The sequence below is a fragment of the Zalophus californianus genome, chromosome X (assembly GCF_009762305.2).
Source record: "Zalophus californianus isolate mZalCal1 chromosome X, mZalCal1.pri.v2, whole genome shotgun sequence".
In the NCBI taxonomy this organism is placed as follows: domain Eukaryota; kingdom Metazoa; phylum Chordata; class Mammalia; order Carnivora; family Otariidae; genus Zalophus; species Zalophus californianus.
Window position 1 is genome coordinate 106106244 of NC_045612.1, and position 22975 is coordinate 106129218.

Here is a 22975-nt window from a genome sequence, read left to right on the forward strand (position 1 = left end):
TTTTGGTTATTGTTTTTTATGTCCTCCTTGAGAAATTGTTGCCTAGTCCATTGTTATAAAGATGTTCTACCATACTTTCTTCTAAACACTACATTGTTTTAACTTTCACAGTTAGATACACAGTGCATCTAGAAGTGATTTTTTTATTATGTGAGTTATAAATTATGACTTTTTTTTTTCTCACAAATGTTTAATTGATCCAGAACCTTTTACAAATAGACACTTCTTTCCCTACTGCATTCAGTTGTCATAAATCAAGTGGCTGTACATATGTGGGTCATTTTAGAACTCTCTAGTCTTTTCTGTTGGCCTATTTTACTATTGTTTTGCACATACCATATTGTCTTGATTACTGTGGTTTTGTAATCATTTTTGATATCTGGTAGTGTAAGTTACCAAGTTTTGCTCTTCTTCAAGATTGCCTTGGCTGTACTTGGCCCTTCATGTTTCTATACACATTTAGAGTCAGTGTGTCAATTTCCATTTTAAAGAAAACTGCAGAAATTTTGATTGGGAGTGCATTGAATCTAATATTCAGTTGGAGGAGACTTGACATCTTTAAATCATTCAGTTCTGCAATCAATGAATAATTATTTAGTTCATCTTTCTTTTGTATTTAGCTCTTTTTTAATTTCCCTCAGCTATATTTTGTAAGGGCATCTTGTACATATTTCTTACACTTATTTCTGGGTATTTTATGTTTTAAAAATATTTTATTTATTTATTTTGAGAGAGAGGGAGTACGAGGAGGGGGAGGGCCAGAGGCAGAGAGAGAGAGAGAATCTCAAGCAGACTCCACGCTGAGCCTGGAGCCTGACTTGGGGCCCCATCCCACGACCCTGAAATCATGACCTGAGACGAAATCAAGAGTCAGATGTTTAACCAAGTGAGCCACCCAGGCGCCCGTTAGGTGACTTTGTAAATGCTTTTATTAATCTCATTTTTGTTTATAAACCATAATATAAAATATAACTAATTTGTTCATATCAACTTGTATTCCATAATCTTGATAACATTCCTTATTAATTTTAAATATTTTGTCTATAGATCCTTTTAAAATTGTATGTAGAACTTTATATGGTTGTTAATGAAAATTAACATTTAATTGTTTTATTGAATCCTTATATCTTTGTGTATTCAGGTATATATTCTTGCTTCCTTACAGTGGCTGGGATGGCCTTCAAAATGTTGAATATAAGTGATGACAGGGGGCACCTGGGTGGCTCAGTCGTTAAGTGTCTGCCTTCAGCTCAGGTCATGATCCCAGGGTCCTGGGATCGGGCCCCGCATCGGGCTCCCTGCTCTGCAGGAAGCCTGCTTCTCCCTCTCCCACTCCCCCTGCTTGTGTTCCCTCTCTCGCTGTGTCTCTCTCTGTCAAATAAATAAATAAAATCTTTAAAAAAAAAAAAAAAAAAATAAGTGATGACAGTGTTATTAATAGGCATATTTGTCTTATTTCTGATTTCAAGGGGAAAACTTTCAATATTTCACTGTAACTAGAATGTTTGTTCTAGGAATTTAGATCCTTTTTATTCAATTCAAGAAATTTCCTAGATTAATAGTTTTTGTCAATAATGACTATTAACTGGGGTGCCTGGATGGTACAGTCGGTTAAGCGTCCGACACTTGGTTTTGGCTCAGGTCCTGATCTCAGGGTCATGAAATTAAGCCCCCTGTTAGGCTCCGTGCTCAGTGGGGAGTCTGCTTAAGATTCTTTCTCCCTCTCCCTCTGCCCCTACTCTTCTGCGCATTCTCTCTCTTTCTTTCTGTCTCTCAAAAAAATAAATAAATCTTTAAAAAAATGACTATTAACTTTTATCAAAAACATTTCCTTCATTGATATATGTGATTTTCTCCTTTTGGTCTTGTTCATATTTTTTAGTTAAAATATTTGATATTTTTAATGTTAAAGAAATCTTGCATTCTTGGAATCAACCTCACCTAATCATGATGTATTATTTTTTAAGCTAGATTTATTTATTATTCATTATTTGTCTTTTTATTTATAACTATATTTAATTTTCTGATGTTTTAAGATTGTTGCATCTGTGCTTATGAAAGAAATTAGCTATAATATTATTTTTCATAATGCCCTTGTCAAGTTTTGGTGTTACAGTTATGCTGCTCTCATAAAATGAGTTGAGATGTCCCCTATTTTTCTATTCTTTGGAAATGTTTTTGTATAATGTTGGTTTTTTTCTTCCTTAATGAAACCATTTGGTTCTAGAATTTGCTTTGAGGGAAATTAAATTATGGATTCTGTTAATTTCATTACGATTCAGATTTTCTATTTTTATGTCAATTTTAGGAAGATGAACTTTTCTAGGAATTCATCTAGAATAAGTTTACAGAACTACAAAACTTTAATAAGTTTTCTGTAATACAGTATGTTTGATGTGTGTTGGATCTGTAGTGATATTCCTTTTTCATTCTAACAGTGGTTTTTTTATGCTTTCACTTTATTTTTCTTGATCTCTCTTGCGAGAGTTTATCCATTGAATTAATCTTTTTAGGGAATTAACTTTTAGTTTGTTGGTACTTTATTGTGTATTTGAACTCTATTTTATTGATTTTTTTCTTTTCTTACCTATCAAATGCTTTGTTTTATATTCTTTGGGTTTATTTTGCTTTTCTTTGCTATTTTCTTGAGATGGATGCTATTTTTTGTTAGCTCATCAACTTTCACCCTTTCCTCTTCTCTAAAATATAGTTTTAAACTGCAAGATTCCCTATAAGTATATGTTGAGTATTCTGTAAATGTTATGCTGTATTTTTATTTTCATTCACTTCAAAATACATTCTAATCTCTGTTTTGTTTTTTCCCTTTCTCCATGGTTTATTTAAAAATGTATTTATAATTTCTAAAGTTACAGGAGATTTTGATTTATTTATTTATTATTGATATTTTCATTTAATTAAAATGATTAGGGACCATGGTTTTCATTATTTTAATTATCTGAAATTTTCTTAAAGTTATTTTGTGGCCTGGTATGTATAGTTAGTGATTTTAAATGTTCCCTATGTGCTGGAAAAAATGTGTATGATGAATTCATTGGATAAAATGTTCTCTGTATATCCTTTACATCAAATTTAAAACTCTTAAAATATTCTGTATTTTATAAATGTTTTGCCTGCTTGATCTCTCAGTTCAGGGAAGTATACTAAAATCTTTCACTATTTTTATAGATTCTTCTAGCCTTCTTACAATTTTGTCAAATTTTGCCTGTATATGCAGAGTACATATTATTTGAGGTATGATTTAGAATTGTTTCATCTTCCCAGCAAATCAAACTTTTGATCATTCAGAAATAATCTTTATATCTAATGTTGCTTTTTTGCTTTGAAATATATTTTATCTAATATTAATATAGCCATATTTATTTTGATTGGTATTTACATGGTACGTTTACTTTTTCTATGCTTTTTCAATATTATTGTATACTTTTGTTTCAGATAACTCCCTTCTAAATAGCATATGGTTTATTTGTGGGGGAGGGGACGGGGGTGGGCAGAGGGAGAGGGGGAGAAAGAAAATCTTAAGCCCACTCCACACCCAATGTGGAGCCCAGTGTGGGGCTGTCTCACAATCCTGAGATCATCACCTGAGCCAAAATCAAGAGTTGGATGGTTAATCAACTGAGCCAACCAGGTGCCCCAACATATGGTTGATTTTTTTTTTAAATCAAGTCTGAATCTATTTTCCTTTAATTAGTGCATTCATTACATTTCTTTAATAAACTAGTGTATTGAGGTTTATAAATACTAATTATTTGCATTCATATTGTCCTACTTGTTTTATGAAGCTTTCTCTCCTTCTTTACATTTTTTGAGTTAAACATTGTATTATTTCTTTTTCCCTTTTTTTGATATTTATAGTTTAATATTCTTTATTTCTTCAATTCCCTTTTCTCTAGAAATTACAGCATGCACCCTTGAATTACCAAAGACTAATATTTGTTGGTTTTTGCCCTCTTCTTAGAAAATGTGGGCAATGTAGTTTACTTTAACTAATTACCTCCATTTTTTATTTATGTATATATTATTTCTATGGGGTTTAATTCTTTAATGTTAAGCACTGGCAGCTATTGTTATTTTTATTTCATGTACTCTATGTTGATTTAGATTTAATCGTATTTATGGTTTTACTTCCTTCCTGCATCTCAGACTTTACATTTAGGGTACTTTTTTCTCTCTCTCTCTTTCTTTCTTTCTTTTTCTTTTTTTTTTACCTTAGAAACACTTTTTGTTATTTTCTTTATTGTGAGATGGCTAGTGATAGATTCTCATGATTTCTGTGTGTCAGTCTATGTCTTTATTCCCTGTTCATTGTTGAAAGATATTTTTGTAGAATATGTAATTCTATATTGGTGAGCATTTTATTTTAATACTTTGAAGCTATAATTCCATTGGCTCCTGGCTTTCATTGTTGATGTTACAAAGGCAGCTTCCCTTTAAACTTGATCCTTTAAATGTGATTCTCCCATGAGCTTTTTTTAAGATGTTTATTTTTGGCTTTGATTTTCCACAGATATAGTATACATATGTCTGAATTTCTTTTATCTTTTGTGGGATTCATTGGGATTCTTGAATGTGTGGATTGATAGGTTCTATTAGTTTTGGAAAATTTATAGCCCTTTTTTAAGTCCCATTTTCTTTCTCTCTTCTGCTGAACTCCCATTAAATGTATTTTAAAACTTTTAATTGTATTCTTTGTCTCTTAGTCTTTCTTCTGTATTTCATTTACTTTTTTCTCTTCCTGATTCATTCTGGGTAGTTCCTTCTGATCTATCTTACAAATCACAATAGTTTTTTGTTTTGTTTTGTTTTGTTTCATTTGTTTTGTTTTTTGCAGCTGAATTAAATAAGCCATAAAACCCACCCTTTATCTTCTTAATTTTGGTCATTGTATCTTTTAGTTCTAGAATTTCTGATTGGTTCTTTTTGAAATTGTATTGTTACTTTTTATGCTTTGCTGTTTCATGCTGAATATTTTAAGTTCAGCACTTATCTCTCTGATCATGGATGACCTAGCTGTTTTATAGTCTCTGTGTGTCAGTTATATATAGTATCTGTACTAATTGTAGGACTTTCAGTCATCTTGTCTCCTCTGTATTGGGTTATTTTTTATTGTATATAGATCATTTGTTTGGATACTTATTTAGACATTTTATTGTGTTCTACACATGAATATGATGATTTCATGTATTTGTACTAATAGCTTTCAGGGAGCTTACCAGCCCCCCCAACTGTCAAGTGTTTGGAGGCATTAGCAATCTAAGATCACCATAATCCAGTTTTAGAGTTTGAGAGTTTCTAGAGACTAGATGACCTAAAACTGTGCTTCAGTCCTTGCAAGGGCAGGTTTCTTTCTGGTTTGTAATTACTCCTCTTTCACAGGATCCCAGGAACTATCCTAAATGAGGGATAGGTTACAAAATGGTTCTCCATCTTGGCAGGATCTGGAATTCATCTTTTGATCACTTAGCCTTTGAGCCTAGCACAGCCATTGTTGGCCTCCTAGCCACCTGCAAAGGGTAGCATATGACATTGCAAGGACTGCTTTCACCTATGAATTTCTGCCTTCTCCAAGATATTGGCTATTTCCTCATTATGTTGTTAGTTTTCTGATTATATGTTTATTCTTCTCCAAATTTTTTAGTTATATGTATTGGGATGCAGGTCCTAGATTATGCAATCTACCATTTCAGTAAACTTTATAGGGCTTTCTTAGTCATCATCTTACAATATTGACACGTTAAGTGTTGACAAAAAATGTGCGTCCCATTTCTACTTAGGCTTCCTTTGCCTGTAAATTTTCCGGGGTAAAGATTATATATGAAACTTTATCTAGAAAATACAGAAATTGGTGCAAGCTTAACAAGGATTATATATTCAATAATATGTAAGAAAGCTCTTTGTAAGTTTCTGGTAGCCATTAAATTCTGTTTGTTTCTGGCTGTGAAAAGATTATTTCCAGGTCCTTTTAAATCTAAATATTAAAATATATAACTTAATGTAAAGGCTAAGCACACTTGGCTGCTGGTGAAGTGGATGGTTATCTACGTGTGTCTCTAGGAAATCATACTAGAAACCATTCTAGAAACAACTCAAAAAAAAGTAGTGACATATTGGAAATCCTATACCATGCTGCACTTCTTAGCTGGGCACTTAATCACTTTACTTAACAAGTTTTATTAAATATATATCATGTGGCAGGCACCATCCTACCTACTGGGGATATAGGACATGCTGTCCCTGTTCTCAGGAATACCAAAGTCCCATGGTAATATCTGTCCAATAAAGAGATACTTTTGTAACAGTGTGGTGAGTTAGCTGTTAGAGACAATGACATTAAGTCTTCAGAGTCCTGAGGATAAAAGGACTGATGGACAACAGCATAGCTTTGAGAAGTTGGTGTGTCTTTCCCCTCATCCCAGCTAAGGATGTGCCTATAAGCCAATTCTACATCCAATTCTACGTTTCCTCTCCATTCTGTTTCCCAGGGGAGAATGCATCATTCTTAGGTTTTCTTCACTACCGCATGCCTCATTTTTAAATAGAATCCTTAAATGATTCAAATAAAAGTCTTGGGCAGAAATGGCATGTACAGATATGGAAAAAAGAGGTGAAGGAGGTGAAAGTAATCAAATACATCTTTTTTGAAAACTCATCAAAGAAAGAAGACTGCATTAAGGAGATGCAGCAATTGTTTCTTTTTTGTGGCAATCTTACAGTCTTCAAAGTGACTTTCAAATACACTTCTGAATATTTCAGATTTTATTTCCTCCCATGCATTATGAGAACTTACATGCTGACCCTATTTAAAAATTTACTGATAATTATAATTCCTGATATTGAGTTTATTATTATAATACATCATATAATAAATCGAAATTCTCTCAAAATTGGACCTTCAAATAAAGGTAGTTTTCCAAAGTAAACTAACTTATGGCATTACCTCTACTCAAAGGTTTATGAATTATGTTGTTAGAATAATTCTAATTAATTTAATGAGATTAAGTTCTATATGAGTTGGATGTGTTAGCAAAAGTCTTTTGATTATTTAAATAAAGGCCAATTTTGAAGGAAAGCACAGATGCAAAACAAGTCTAGTTCAATAAATAAAGGGATATAAAACCAAATTATTTGTAATCATGTGCTGAAACAGAAAATAAAAGTAATAAAATAAATTCACTTAGATCAATGCTGATAATTCAGCTATCCATGTATTCTTACATATTAATTTCTTTCCATTCTCCATTTAAAAGTATTAGCAAATGAATCCAATTTTAAGATATACTTGCATTTGTGATTTTCATTCTGCCTTCCCCATGAAATATGAAAATGGACTTTTTAAAAAGTTAACATGACTAATCTAAGAAAAGTATGTTAAAAATATGGGATTATATATTAAAACTACAAAAACAATATGGTTCAGAGTTACTTTTTTATTTTATGATACTTCACTGTTTACTCATGTATCCTGAGGACTTTTGATGAAAATATACTTTTATTTTTTTATTTTTTTAAATATTTTATTTATTTATTTGACACAGAGAGAGAGAGAGCACAAGCAGGCAGAACAGCAGGTAGAGGGAGAGGGAGAAGCAGGCTCCGTATCCCAGGACCCTGGGATCATGACCTGAGCCAAAGGCAGACGCTTAATGACTGAGCCACCCAGGTGCCCCGAAAACATACTTTTAAATTAGCAAAGCTTTTCTAATACTCATGGCCTCATAAAATGTTCTTCTGGTACCACTGATTATATATTATTTATCAAACATAAATAGAATTAGGCTAAATGATTTTTCTGGTACATATGAGGCAAACCACTTTATAGATTTAGACTGAGAATTAAGGTACACAAGTCAATATATATGAGCTGGTGAATCTCCCTTTTTATAATGTTATTTCATTTACTAGATATTAAAATGCTTTTTTAGTTGGATGATGGAATTAGATATAAAGAAGAGCGGAAGGAAATGTTGATGTCTTTATTTTCAACTTATATTTTAATTTTTTCTTATAATTATGACTTTTAGATGATTTTTGCCCCATCACCTGTTCATCTGATTATTAAATAACAATTTTAATTTAAAAGGATACATCAGTCAGAAACCAGGCAGAGAGAATTTAAGCTATAGAGTTCAATAGAGGGAATTTAATATTGGGAATATTATGTCCAAAAAGCATTAGAAGAACTGAAAGGGCGAACAGGGGACCATGAGGCAATCTGGCTATTAGCACAGGAGGAAGCCACTGTTAACCTAGTACTAGAGGGGCAAGGATAGGAAGCAGTGGTACAAAGAAACAGGAGTAAGGGCCTCCTGGAAGGAACTGGGACTTGGGAAGGAGGAACACTTCTGGCAGTTACAACCACAGGGATATGCAACCACATCAAAAAGACAATCTGAAGCAGAGAGGTGGGAGAAATACCCTAGAATCTGGTCTCCACTCTCCACTCACCTTCACATATACTGCTAGTTGCTCCCATTGATAGAATTGATCTGACAGCATCAGTCAGATGCTAATTGGTAAGGGAACATGGGCTTTGTAGTTGTGGGGCTGAGTCCCCTGAGACAGAATGTAGCAAGAGGAAAGTAGGAAATGGCCTGTAGAGCATACTGGCCAATAAACAATCAGTATATTCTAAAGAGTAGTTTGATGTTGTTCTCTTCTAACATAGCATCACATTCTCAAATTTGTAGAAGGTTAGAAAATCATCAAACTACAGATGACAATCTTCCAATACTTACAGGGTTTGAGGTAATGGGAGATTTAAAAATATAAAAATGGAACAGTGGGGGAGCCTGTGTGGCTCAGTCGGTAAGCGTCTGCCTTCGCCTTCGGCTCAGGTCATGATCCCAGGGTCCTGGAATCGAGCCCCGCATTGGGCTCCCTGCTCCGCGGGAAGCCTGCTTCTCCCTCTCCCACTCCCCCTGCTTGTGTTTCCTCTCTCACTGTGTTTCTCTCTGTCAAATAAATAAAATCTTTAAAAAAAATAAAAAATAAAAATAAAAATGGAACAATGTACCAAAAACATTGGTAAAAGGAAATATTAACTCTACTTAAAAATGAATGGATGGAAAATATAAAGATCCTTGCTTAACACAATAATGAATACCTTTGTATTATCTATATTATCAAACACTGAATTGACATCTCTAATTCTGAAATCATACAAAGGCGATGTTCCTACCTTGCTTTTTGGTATTGCTGTGCTAGCCCTAGCCTATGGAATAATGTGGAAAACAAAATGACATGTAACTATTGGAAAGTAGTAGGAAAAATTACCATTATTTGCAAAATACATTATTGTGTACATAAAAATTCAGAAAATTATCTGAAAAAAATTATCACAACTTAAAATGCATTTTATTGCTGAGAGCAAAAAATAAGTAAATATTATGAAAAATTCTACATCATCATAATAACATAGAAATATAATGAAAAATATACCCCATCCATAACAATAACAAAAAATTCGTAGTACTTTGGTGTAACTATAAAAAATGAATGTGAACTTCATGAAAAATTCTTTTTTTTAAGATTTTTTTTATTTATCTAAGAGAGAGAGATTGAGAGAGCACAAGCTGGGGGGAGAGGCAGAGGGAGAGGGAGAAGCAGGCTTCCCGCAGAGCAGGGAACCTGATGCGGGACTCAATCCCAGGACCCTGGGATCATGACCTGAGCCGAAGGCAGACACTTAACCAACTGAGCCACCCAGGTGCCCTCATGAAAAATTCTATACAACTTTACGTTGAGACCTAAGGACTTGAGTAAATAGAGACTCATATCAGGTATGTGATGGTTAAATTTAAGTGTCAAGTTGTCTGGCCACATTAATTATAATTTCTGGGTATGTCTATGAGAGTGTTTTTGAATGAAATTTGCATTTAAATTGGTGGACTCAGTAAAGTAGTTGTCCTGTCCAATGTGTGTGGGCATCATCTAGTCAGTTGAAGGCCTGATTAGAAGAAAAAGCAGAAGAAGTAGGAATTTGGCTTTTTTAACCCCCCCCCCCACCATCTTTGCCTCACTGCATGAGCTGGGACATCTCATCTCATCTTCTCTGGGCCTTGGATTGGAATTTATACCATCTGCTCCCTTGGTTTTCAGGCCTCAAGACTCTGACTGAATTGCACCACCATTTCCCTGGATTTCTGCTAGCTTGCAGATGGCAGATAATGGGAATTCTCAACCTCCATATTCATGAAAGCCAATTCCTCATAATAAATTCTCTCCTTTTTATGTATTATATGTATAATATGTTTATTATTTATTATATATATTATATATAAACTATAATAGAATTGTCAATTAAGACAACTTTGTATTTTTAGATAAGATGATTATTGGTAGGTTGAAAGCCAATGAGTTTAGACTGATGGCAAATTCAGAAGTGCCAAAAGTGAAGCTAACACCACAAGTAAGCATATCTTCTCAAGGAAACCCTGGGAAGACCAAACTAAGAGTCAACAACTATCAAAACCAGACTGAGCCGTGGGTCATTCCTCAAGATAATTATTTTAAGAAACTATTGATAACACCCAGGATGTTTGTGTTCTTCTGCTACAGCTCATAAATAGAATAGCTGGCTGTATTGAATTTTGCCCTCAGAATGAAGTCCACGAAAATTTTCTAGATAAAATAGTCTGTTCTGGAACAAGGTTACTAGTAAGTGTATTGTGACTTGGCAAGGAAGCTAAAGTGAAGTTGAGACAAGACTCAAGGGATTATGAAAAGGAACGTGTTGGAGAGAAAAGAAATATACTAGAGATTTTCATTCTCAGAGTAAAACTCTTTGGTTTAACGATTATGAAGACCTTGGGTATGCCTGTTTGCCTGCTCACCATCCGTACAAAGGTCAATAACTACCACAGAGTAAAACTTGTTTACCTACACAGAATCAGCGGTCAGCCTTAATTATGGAAAAGTTCTATTGGAGAAACACAACTACCACCATTGTGGAACCCAGCAAGCTATGTACCAATGCCAATTAACGCATTACTTCATTTATAAATATAAATAAATCGACATATATGACAGTGCACTTGAGGAAAACACAAAGCGTGAAGGAGATGGACAAAGAAGAACAGAGTAACAGAATTAAGGGATCCAAAAATGCAGAGGAAAAATAAAAGAAAATAAATTAAATCTAATTCACATCCTGAGGGACAACTGAGATGAATATTGCTTCCATGACACAAGAATAATTGGCCATGAAAACAAAAAAGATCTGAGTTGTAGGGGTGCCTGGGTGCCTCAGTCAGTTAAGTGTCTGCCTTCGGCTCAGGTCATTTTCCCAGAGTCCTGGGATAGAGCCCATCCCCACCCCACCCCCACCCCCCGTTGGGCTTCCTGCTCAGCAGAGAGTCTGCTTCTCTCTCTCCCTCTGTCCCTTCCCCTGCTTGTGCATGCTCTCTCTCTTTCTCTCAAATAAATAAATAAAATCTTTTTAAAAAAGATCTGAGATGTAAACTACATTCTTGGAAGTATAAAATTCAATGGACTGACTAAATTATAAAAGTACATAACTTACACTTGAATTACGGATCTAGAAATCTCTCAGAATAGTTGAGACAAAGTCAAGGGAAAGTATGAGACATGGTGTGTAGATTCAGGTAACCCCACAGAAAGGAAGAACTAATCAACGGAAAAAGAGTCCCTGAATTATGGAAAGATGTAAATGCTCAGATTTAAAGGGTCCATTCACTGCCCAGCAGAATAAATTGAATAAGATTACACTTATCAAATTTCATCATCAACACTGAAAATAAAAATCCTACAGATTTCATACAGGAAAAGAAATTTTATTTGCAAAGAAAGGAGAAGTATGGGGAGGTAACTTTTCATCAAAAACATAAGTTCCAAAAAATGAAGCAGTATCTTTAAATTTTTATGAAAAATAAATATTTTGTAACTAGAATTCTGTACCCAGTCATATCATTCTTCAGCCATGAATGTCAAATAAATATATTTTCAGACACTTAAGGACAGAGAAATCTAATACCTATGAAAAAATTGCCCAAAAGACATTTCAGCAAAATAAGTAAGACATCCAAGAAAGATGGCAATACATAATATAAAAAACACTGACATCAGAGTATGACCTAGAAAATTAAAGAAAATTAAAAATAAATTTAAGGAAAACCTATTATATGTGCACAGCATTTTTTTCCTTTTTGCAGAAAATAATAATGATTCAAAGACTGATCCATTGTACTACTTAATTGTATGATATACATTTGGATAGTTGAATGGAAAGTGCTGTTTATTATTTTTCATGCTTTAATATCAATACACAGAGAAAATTTTTAAAAATTATAGAGAAATGACTGTAAATGTTATAAATGTCACTTCAAAAATATATGATGAACAGAAATTGAAAAGTAAAGAAAAGAGAGGTGCAAAGGAGGAAACATATTAATTTTAATTTCCTCTTTTAAAAACAAGAAGGGACACCCGGGTGTCTCAGTTGGTTATGTGGCCCACTCTTGATTTCAACTCAGGTCATGATCCCAGGATCCTAGAATTGAGCCCCTAGTCAGGCTCTGCACTCAGTGGGGAGTCTGCTTCAAGATTCTCTTTCCCTCTGCCCCTCCCCCCTAAAATAAATAAATAAATCTTAAAAAAATAAAAACGGAGTTATTTTTTAGAGGTGAGATAATAAGAAATGCAAATTCAGGTACCTCATTTAAGTTAAAAAAAAAAATAAATAAATGAAACCACCAGAACTAAAAAGAATACTGTGAAGACAGGAAGGAAGTAATGTAAATGTCATACATCCTCTACTTCCCTAGAGAAGAAAGAAGAGAAACTGTACACATTTTATATTTGGTACATAAAACTATTTTTGAAGTAATAATTGTAATTACATAAAAACTAAATTCAAAAACCATTAACTGTGGATGACTCTAAATTGTGTTTGTGTGTGTGTGAGAGAGAAAGAAAGGAAGACACTTTCACTTTTTAATTTTAGTGTCTTCAGTAATATTTTCTTCAACATGTACATTTATTATCCTCATAACAAAACATAATTTGATAAGGTTTGAACTTAGATGTATCTAAAACTACCTTAATAAAGTTGTATGATACCAGTCTGATGATGAAAAAATGGACTATGATAAAAGAGAAGTTCCCAACAGAGTCTAGAAGAGTTGTAGGGAAAGGAAGTATTATTAAGTAAAAATTGTCAGGATACTTAGAAAAGTAATAAATAGAGAGCTATTTTTCATGAAATATATGTGAACATTTCTATTTTTTTATATGAGGAAAAGTTTTCTATACATAGACACAATGGTAGGTGACAGAATGGTGTGTATTGTTAATGTAATTATTTTTTTAAATGTCATAAAAAGAGCAAATATAAACATATAAAATATATTTTTGTTGAAATCAGTAAAGTATGCTGTCATTATCAAAGAATACTTATAAAGCAACCGAAATTTACTTTCTTATAAATAATTGGAATGCAAACTGACAATTTATAAAAGAATATGGATGACCAGTAAATATATGAAAAAATATTCAATCTCAGTAATGCCTACATATTTTTTAAATGCCACTTAAGATCATTGGATTGGCAAACTTTAAAGTTATAAATACATTTTTGACAATGAGAATTCTTTTCACTTTTTGTGGGGAGCTATATATACACATATATAGTACATATGCATATATGTATATATGTGCATATATATATATATATATATAAGCATAACCTTTCTGAAAAATCCACTTACAATGAATATTTTAAGAGCCTTAACAAGGGCATTTCTCATCCGTCCTGTGAAATAGAAAGAAATGCAGTCAAAGACATGCACAAAATGGCCATTATGGTATTATGCTAAATATTTATAATAGCAAAGCAATAGAAATAGCTTCTCCAAGAAATGAAAATGTTTAAAAAATTAATAAAAATTCATTTCCTTAAGAAAATGGAACCTGAAAGAAGGATTAATTTGCCTAAATTTCACTTGGGAGATGTCAGCCCAGTGCAGTGGGGGTAAGGAAATAAAGGAAATGGGTTAAAATCCAAAGCAATGTCAAGCAATACATTGCCAAATTTGCTACTGGTTCAACTAAGCCACAAAGAGACAGATCAGATAGCTCTGAAGGCATGTTCACTTAGCATATGAGGCCTCTCTTAAAGGGTACTCCTCTTAAAGGATTACTCCTGGGAGTAATCCACAGAAGAAAGAAAAGAGGGGTGTTTATATGCCCTGCTCTCTTCAGTTTCTTATTTCCTGTTGGCCAAAGACAACCTCAGGGTAGCTAATCTGCTGCTAATTTGGTGACCACTCTGGAAGCTGGATTCTGCTCTTCACAATGTACTGTTTCATCCAAGTTCAAAAAAGGGAGGCATGACCTGGAATAGCTTGCCTACCACCTAAGAAAGTAAAAGGAGATAGTCAAGGAAAAAGGCACAAAAGGGTGGAATCCCAGTAAATTCTAGACGAATAATTATCATGGAAGCCTTATAATCAAGTGTTCTGAAAATAAAAGTAGCACAGAAATATTCATGGAATAATGTGTAATTCTAGAAAACCAGGAAGAAATGGCTATATGTCTGGTAGGAACCCAAGATGAGATAGCCATATGAATATATAGAGAGACTGACGGATAGATCAACAATCTAGAAATAAATTTACTACTAATAAGTTGCTCTCTGTGTAAGGTGATTTTTAGTTTAGGGTTATTTTTTTCCAAATAGTGCCTGCAATGTTCAAAAATTTTACTATGACTTTATATTAGTTTTATAATTACAGTGAACAAATATATATATAAAAGTAACTAAAGTTGTTATAAGATCTGATTTTACTCAATTTTAATAAATTATTTTTCAGTATATATATTAATTTCAGGAAACGCTGGACACTAGAATAAAGACTCCATGGGGATGCATACAATGTAGAGTTTAAAAAGCCAGTTGATGTGACAAATGTTCCCTTTCCATCGTGTCAGATGAAAGTTATAGTAAACATTTTTAGGAAGTATTTTTTGAATAAAGCTCACTAAACAAATCATCCTTGTTGGTTTGGCATATTCATTGATTAAATAAGAAATTATTTTACATTTATTGTCCCAAGAACTTTTAAAAACACAAAATAAGATCATTTGTCAGTTGTAGTTATGCCTGTATTAAAATAATCCCTGGTTCTTTGTATTTAGATTATGTAAAAAGACTGGAGAAAATTCAAGAGCATTGAATAAAGGTATATCATGACATAATTTACTTCTAGATGATGAATGGAAAAGGAGACTAAACATTTTAGTGTTTTTGTAGCCTAACCAAATGTATATTTTTCCATCTTTATTCTGAGCAGATTTACATAAAACTAAGCTTTCCAAACAAAATAGAAGCTAGCCTTTTGGTTAGATGCTTTGGAACTAGATGGTAAGAATGATTTTCAAATGTCAGTAAAATCGTCCAAAGTCTGGTTATAGGAGTTTATTTTGTTGTGTTTTCCTTTCTATTTGTTTGATTTGTTTTCTGAAATTTTCGCCAGCACCCCATGAGCCATAGGTAATACTTCTGAAATATGAGAAAAATGAATGGGTAACAATAAGAGGGATCAAAATAATAATAGCATATATTTAAAGAACACTTTATAGTAGCTCCCAGTGCTTTATACACATTAGTAACTCATTTAACACTGAGAAAACGCTATGAAGTGAACAATATTATTGTCATTCCCATTTTACAAAAGAGAAACTGAGGCAGAGGGGTCAAACAGCTAGCAAATAGCAGGTCCAGGATTTGAACTGAAGAAGGCTGGCTCCAAAGGCTGTTCTATTAACCATTACAACACATATTACCTTTCATTGTCATTTAGGCAGTTGCTGGAAAATCAGAATTATACATTACATAGAAAATATTCTGCCATGAATAATCTCTCTGACTTTTCTCTGGTGCAGATGCCCAATTATAGCTGACTTTGGAGCTGAGATTCACATGTACTTTATAGTCCTTCTTTCTGGGAAGTACTGCCCAAACCATGAAAAAGAAGTAGTTATGTTGATTTGTCTCATTGCTATTTCATTTCTTAGTACATTTCTCATAGGTAATGCTACTAAATATTATAGTCTTTAGTCTTTTAATTTTACCATTCCAAGATTTAAAGCCAGAACATATGACATTGATGTAGGCAAATTTAACAAAAACACATTTACAGTTTACACAGGTATTGAATTTTCAGTTTACTATTCATTTCAGACAAAGAAAACTTAAAATGTATCATTTGTTTTTCTTAAAATCATACATTCTACCATCAATAACATGCAAACATCTAAGAAAATATGTAACTTTTGTTTATGCAATACATACGATAAGTTTATAATTATAAATTATTAAATTATAAATGTATCAATGGTTAAGTAGTGGTAATTTCAGAAACTGATATTTGGTAATTTTAATTTTAATACAGAGATGAAGATAAAATAAGGTTGAAATGAAGTGATAAAGTAGAACAATACTTCCAGAGACTGGCATGGCACTCACATCTTCAATATAATCTGGCTGGACAACTGAAAAAAAATGGAAAAATTAGGTAAGATCAAATAAAACTGATAACAAATGAGATCTTCTCTGTTAAAAAATGAGCTATTGAAAGCATATTCTATTGTTTTAATCAGAAGGAAGTAAACTCAGAAATATGTGGCCTGACAAGTTCTTTAGGTATATATATGGATAATCATATATCCATAAATGTTGAGGGAAACACAGGACTAATAGAACATTTTGCTATAACAGGGACAGGAAGTCCTTGTGACTGCTTATTCAGCTTTCTAAGTTTTAAAATAAAATGAAGTACATGTAGACAAAAGTAATCCAGGAAGTATCCCAAAGACCTCAAGCAAATAAATGAATAGTGTTTGTATTTCTGAAATTAAATTAAAATGGTGACATTGGAAAAGGCAAAGGGTGGGCTTGTTAAATTAACAGATGAACTTCTTGAAGAATCAAACGTGACAACTTGATATACCTGAACAGGAACACAAAAAACACAGATTTCATTCCTTTATTTTATACTTAGAATATCGAATATTGAACATTCATTATCATGGTAATACTTCATGATACAAAATAGCACAATCTATTGATTATTGCCTTATTGCTGGGAATTGAGATTTTTGTCAAATTTTCTACTAGGATAAATATCTTTGAACCTAAATCTTTCTTCGTATCTCTGATTATTTCCTTGGGATACAGTCCAAGGGATTTATTGGGATACTTAATATAGATGATGTAAAAGTAACATGCAGTGGCCAGTTCAAGAAATAAGTTGTGACGTAGTTATCATTTTTTGAACAACACAACTTAATCATGTAAAAAAATTAGCTGGTATTCTGATTGTCTCTCCAGTTGAGTCATTTAGCTTGGAAACCCTTACATGGTTAAGTGTGCAATTTCCATTTGAAAAATCTTCACAAATATTTTTCTATGATACCAGCACTAACTATACTGACGCAAAAATTTCTTTTTTAAGAAAAATATGTTTTCTTTACTAAAGGTTTTTTATTATATTTTTTTATAGAACATGTCTGTCACCTGTCAGGCAATGCAATTAAAGGGAGGAGAAATTGCCTATTTGCTTGATATAGAGTGCAGCATATTCTAAGCTAAATACATGTTTGTTACCAAATTCATGTGCTATAAACTGCTAGTCTTAAATATAAAATTATACACTTTATTTATAGTTCATCCTATTTTTTATTAAATTTAGAATGCAAATGAGACCTGGTTATACTTCAGTTATGTATGCCTTGAAATTAAGTTGTCAGTCCTAAAAGTAGTGACATTGTGCACTGTTTATGAAAAACATGACACTCTGGTTAAGAAACAAAGCTAAGCAACAAGAGCAAAAAAGAAGAACTCTCAGAAGCACATCACACTGAGAATAAAATCCAAAGCTCTTACTAGGCCTGTAGCACTGTACCTGACCGCAGGATCTGGCTCTGAATCTTTTCTCCATCTCCCATCACTCTAGTCTGCTCTCCCTCTTCCCAGGGACTCTGGCTTTCCCACAGTGCCTCCATCACTTGTTCTTCTTGTCAGGAAACTTCCTCCAGATAATCACAGGGCTCGTCTTAATTTTTTCAGAGCTCCTGTAAAAGACCTTCCCTGACTACCATCTTCATTCTCTAAGCCTTCACCTGCCTTGTTGGTTTTTTGTTTTGTTTTGTTTTACAGCCTTTACCTGTATTACCTGACATTACAAATGTGTATACTTTATTATCCTTCTTCCCAGTGAAGTCAAAGCTTCGTTAAGACAGAGACTTTACTCCCATCACCTGGAACATTGTTTTTCATATAACAGGTTTTCAATGTGTATCAAAAAGTAATATAATGCATTCACTGTTGGGGTCCAAAGTGATGCAGCAGAATTTTTATATTCTCCATGTGAAGTCAGCTAATACTCAAACTTTAATTATGATAAGGAAAAAGAAATCAATAAGATATTGCATAGATTAATGTATGTAATCAAGTGGTAAAAATTTTAAAACTAAATTGCGCATATTTAATGTAATAATATAATTGATGACATCTTTTATATGTTGTAAAACATACGGTTAGATTATTTATTAAATTTTAACTAATTATTTTCTTGGTAGTTTTCCACTACTTTTCATACCACTCCCACTCTGTGCCCCAATCCACCCCACTCAAATCCTAAGTTCATAGCTTCAGGGGAGGAATGAGAAAGAAAAGAGACTTCAAGTTTCTTCTGGATATAGACACCTAAAATCTAAAGTCTTTAGATAGAGAACATGTTGACCATTGATTAAAATGGGGAAAAACTCATAAAAATGAGAAGCATTTCTTCATTTTTAAAACTGTCTCTACCCAGAATATATTACAAGTGTGGGAGGTGGGGAGAAAATAATAGAGTGGTATTCAAAATAGAGAATGACCAGTACTGGTCTGCTGTGGACATATCAGGTACATATGTTGGTTATAAACAACTTGTATGAGCTGTTTTGGAGATAACCTCCTAGATAAGAGGCTAAGTACTGGAGTATCCCAGAGAGGGGGGCCAAGCCCTGGGAAAGAAAGAACCAAGGATAAAAAATGGCTATACAATGGGTGTAGACACCCTGGTCCTTCAGTGGCCTTACCAAGAAGTGTCTGTTCTCATTCCCTTGTACCTTTAAGTCTCCAGGAACTTTGACCAAATCTCTAAGAAAAAGGATAAAACCCCACCTGACTGAGAACAAGTTTCCACTACTCCAGGATAACAGAGATCTTCAAAAAATGAAGTAGAAATGAGAGAATAAAAAGAATTGTATTTTTTGCACAACTAAGCTCTATACATGGGCTACCCACACTATATATACTCAGTGGCAGATTTTCTGAGAGTTATGAAGCTTAAGCTTCAGGGTCTCTCTCTTGCACAAGTCCCTAGTTTGTAGGAGTGCTTGGAGTTGTAGTACATTCTGGGAACTAGTGTGCACAAAAAGCGTTTCTCTATAAGCTTTTCTACAAAATTGTCTAAAGTGACCCCAAAAGAAATGAATCTGAATTGTTAAGGCTCCAGAAATCCTTTGTGATTTCTCTTTTCATTAAAAAAATATATACACTTTTGTCTCTTGTTTTTTCCTTTGCTCATTTGTTTTGTTTCTTAAATTCCATATATGAGTTAAGTCATATGGTATTTGTCTTTCTCTGAGTGACTTATTTCGCTTAGCATAATATTCTGTAGCTCCATCAATATCATTGCAAATGGCAAGATTTCATTCTTTTTTATGGCTGAAAAATACAGACTCTTAACTATAGACAATAAACATGGTTACCAGAGGGGAGGTGGGTGGGGGAATGAGTTAAATAGGTGATGGAGATTAAGTAGTACACTTGTGATGAGCGTCGGGTGTTGTATGGAAATGTTGAATCACTATATTGTACACCTGAAACTAATATTACATTGTATATTAACTAATTGGAATTTAAATATTAAAAAATATATAAACACTTTTGAACCTAATTATAAATATATAATTTTGTATTATTTTTCTTAATAAAGCCATTGTATTATATAGACTTTAGGCTCCACTTAACCTGGACCCACCTTTGTATGTGTTTTATATACATATAACTTTAAAAAGATAAAACACCAGGGGCGCCTGGGTGGCTCAGTTGGTTAAGCGACTGCCTTCAGCTCAGGTCATGATCCTGGAGTCCTGGGATCGAGTCCCACATCGGGCTCCCTGCTCAGCGGGGAGTCTGCTTCTCCCTCTGACCCTCTTCCCTCTCGTGCTGTCTCTCATTCTCTCTCTCTCAAATAAATAAATAAAATCTTAAAAAAAAAGATAAAACACCAGGCTGATAAGTTCATTGACCTTTGGGAAATAGTGACAGCAGACCAAGTAGAGAAAGGTTTTTCAAATCTTACATCACATACCTTTATAAGTTTTTGCTCTATCATGTTTTATATTTCCTTTTTTTATTCTCTGACAAAAAGAAACAAAATTCTCATTTCTTCAAAGTAACTTAGATTTTGATAAAAACTTCCTGTCCCCCACCTCCCCCCCAAAACAAAATAAAAATGAAACCAAATTGGGGCACCTGGGTAGCTCAGTAGGTTAAGTGTCCCACTCTTGATTTCAGCTCAGGTTATGATCTCAGGGTTGTGAGATCCAACCCTGAGTGGGCTCCACGCTTAGTGTGGAGTTGGCTTGTCCCTCTCCCTCCCCATCTGCACCTCCCGTCCCACCCCCCACCCCTCAGGTGCTTGTGCTCTCTCTCTCTCAAATAAATAAATCTTTAAAAACAATGAAACCAAGAGTTTGGTTTGGAGAAAAATGCCACATCTTTCTTGTTTCCTTCACAGCCAAATTTCTATGAAGGTTATTATCATTAGTTTTATTTTTATGTTTTATTGAAATATAATTTACATATCATAAAATTCACAGGTTGTGTCAATTCAGTGATATTTTTAGTGAATTTATGAATGTGTGCAACCAGCACCACAATCCAGAAACATTCTCATCACCCTCCAAAATTCCCTTGAGCATATGTGCAGTCTATAAAATTACTGTTTTTTAAAATCTGTTTTTACTTAAGAACGTTTGTCTTTACTTGTCCACCTCTTAGTGCTAGCCTTACCTCACTCCTTTTGACTTCTCCTGCATCAATCATTGAACCTTTCCTTGCCATGGTCACTAATAACTTTATGGTTCTTAAAATTAATGGATATTCCTTCACTTTTAACTTGATTTTTCAGCTGTCCTTGGCACTGTTGGGAATTCCTTGCTTTATGAAACACTCTTGGCACTCTTGTAGCAGGAAATCTACCCAATATCTGTTCTTCCCTTTCCTTTTTCCTTACTAATAGAAACTCTGTAGGTTACATGTGACCATAGGATCAGCTAAAATATATAAATTATCAACTTCCATGTTGACTGTATGCCACAGTATACATGTGAGCTCCTTAAATGCATACCTAATGTAGGCAGTCTTCAACTGTGGCAAATGCACAGGATCCGATTCCTGATCGAGCCATCAGTCCTAGACATTGTGTGGCCTGTCCCATTGCTAGGGCAAGTGGAGGTTCCTTTGGCAGATTGTGGGTTTCTAATATTGCACTGTTAAGAGTTGAGCACACAGGTTCTCTCTGAATTGGGTCAAGCTGATTTCCAAGGATCTGAATAAGTGAGTAAACTGAATGCATCCTTCAACATTTTTTTATTTGCCGTGTTCTTGCCACATTCTCTCCTCAGCTGTTCACTCATGGCTTGTAGCTCTCTTCCGAAGTGAATCATTCTCTCTATAGCAGCTTGACTTCCTCCACACAACTGGCGTCTTAACTGACTCGAATCTACTTCCGTTTCGGTGTCACAATTCATTGCTTTATGAAACACTCTTGGCACTCTTGTAGCAGGAAATCTACCCGATATCTGTTCTTCCCTTTCCTTTCTTCTTACTAATAGAAACTCTGTAGGTTACATGTGACCATAGGATCAGCTAATATACATAAATTATCAAGGTCACTTACATTTGGGGAGGTGATGAGATATAAGAATTTGGCTAGGCACTTCTGGGAAATATTTTGATTCTCAATATAAATGTTCTCTCTTCTTGCTTCCCCTGCTTTGCCCTTCATGCCTGGAACACAATTGCTTATTAAAGTTTCATAGACCATCTCTCCACCATGATGTAAATGGCAAGGCATAAAAGTAGGTAGGAGTCCCCTGGGATATTAAGGGCATCATGGAACCTTTATAATGTCCATGAACTGCTCATCTTTGGACCTGTAAGTAAGAGGAAATAAACTTGCATTTTGTTTAAGCCCCTGATATTTTGGGTTTCTCTTACCAACATCTAATTGCAATCAATAACTAAAATAGCTCAGATAGCTTCTCTTATTTTGAGACTGTGGGTAATGGTGCCATCTGGAAAAGTCTTTGTAGAGAAAGACGGAGGATGTTATCTGATGAATTCATCTCTGAGAATATCCTATGATATGATATTCACTTCTATCTCAGACAAGGTATGTTCAGTACTTTCTTGCCTAAATCTCATAGTTAAATATATGGGAGAGCATGGATTCTATGGACTACAGTTCCTTACATAAGAACAAACTGGTGTGCTATGTCAGTAAACAGATTTGTTTAGAAAATCAAAGGTACCATTTGCACATTATGGTTATGGCCCTGGGGAAAAAATATTCTTTGGCTATGCAAGATACTGGGATGAAGTTCTTTTTAAAGCTATAACTTACCTTCCTTCCTTCCTTCTTTCCTTCCCTCTTCTCTCAGTCCCTCCTTTCCCTCCCTACCATCTCCCTTTCTCTCTCTGTCTCTTTCTTGGAATCATTAATAACTCCAAAAGAGCATATATGGGATGACTGAAAGAGAAGAGCAATCCTCATTTTTCTCACTTCATAGTATAGACTCTTCATTGTTTAAAATCCATTGAAATAATATATTTTGCTATTATGAAAATATCAGAAACAAAAGAATATAAATAGTAACT

At 33.9% G+C, this 22975-nt stretch overlaps 1 long non-coding RNA gene across 1 annotated transcript in view; it reads left to right on the forward strand.

The window, feature by feature from the left end:
* The window catches only part of LOC113930178, a 33371-nt gene extending 16821 nt beyond the window's left edge, over positions 1–16550 (forward strand). The window contains exon 3 of the long non-coding RNA XR_003522480.1: positions 16431–16550. This is a non-coding gene — a long non-coding RNA (uncharacterized LOC113930178). The remainder of the gene's footprint in view (positions 1–16430) is intronic.
* The last annotated feature ends 6425 nt before the right edge of the window (positions 16551–22975 follow it).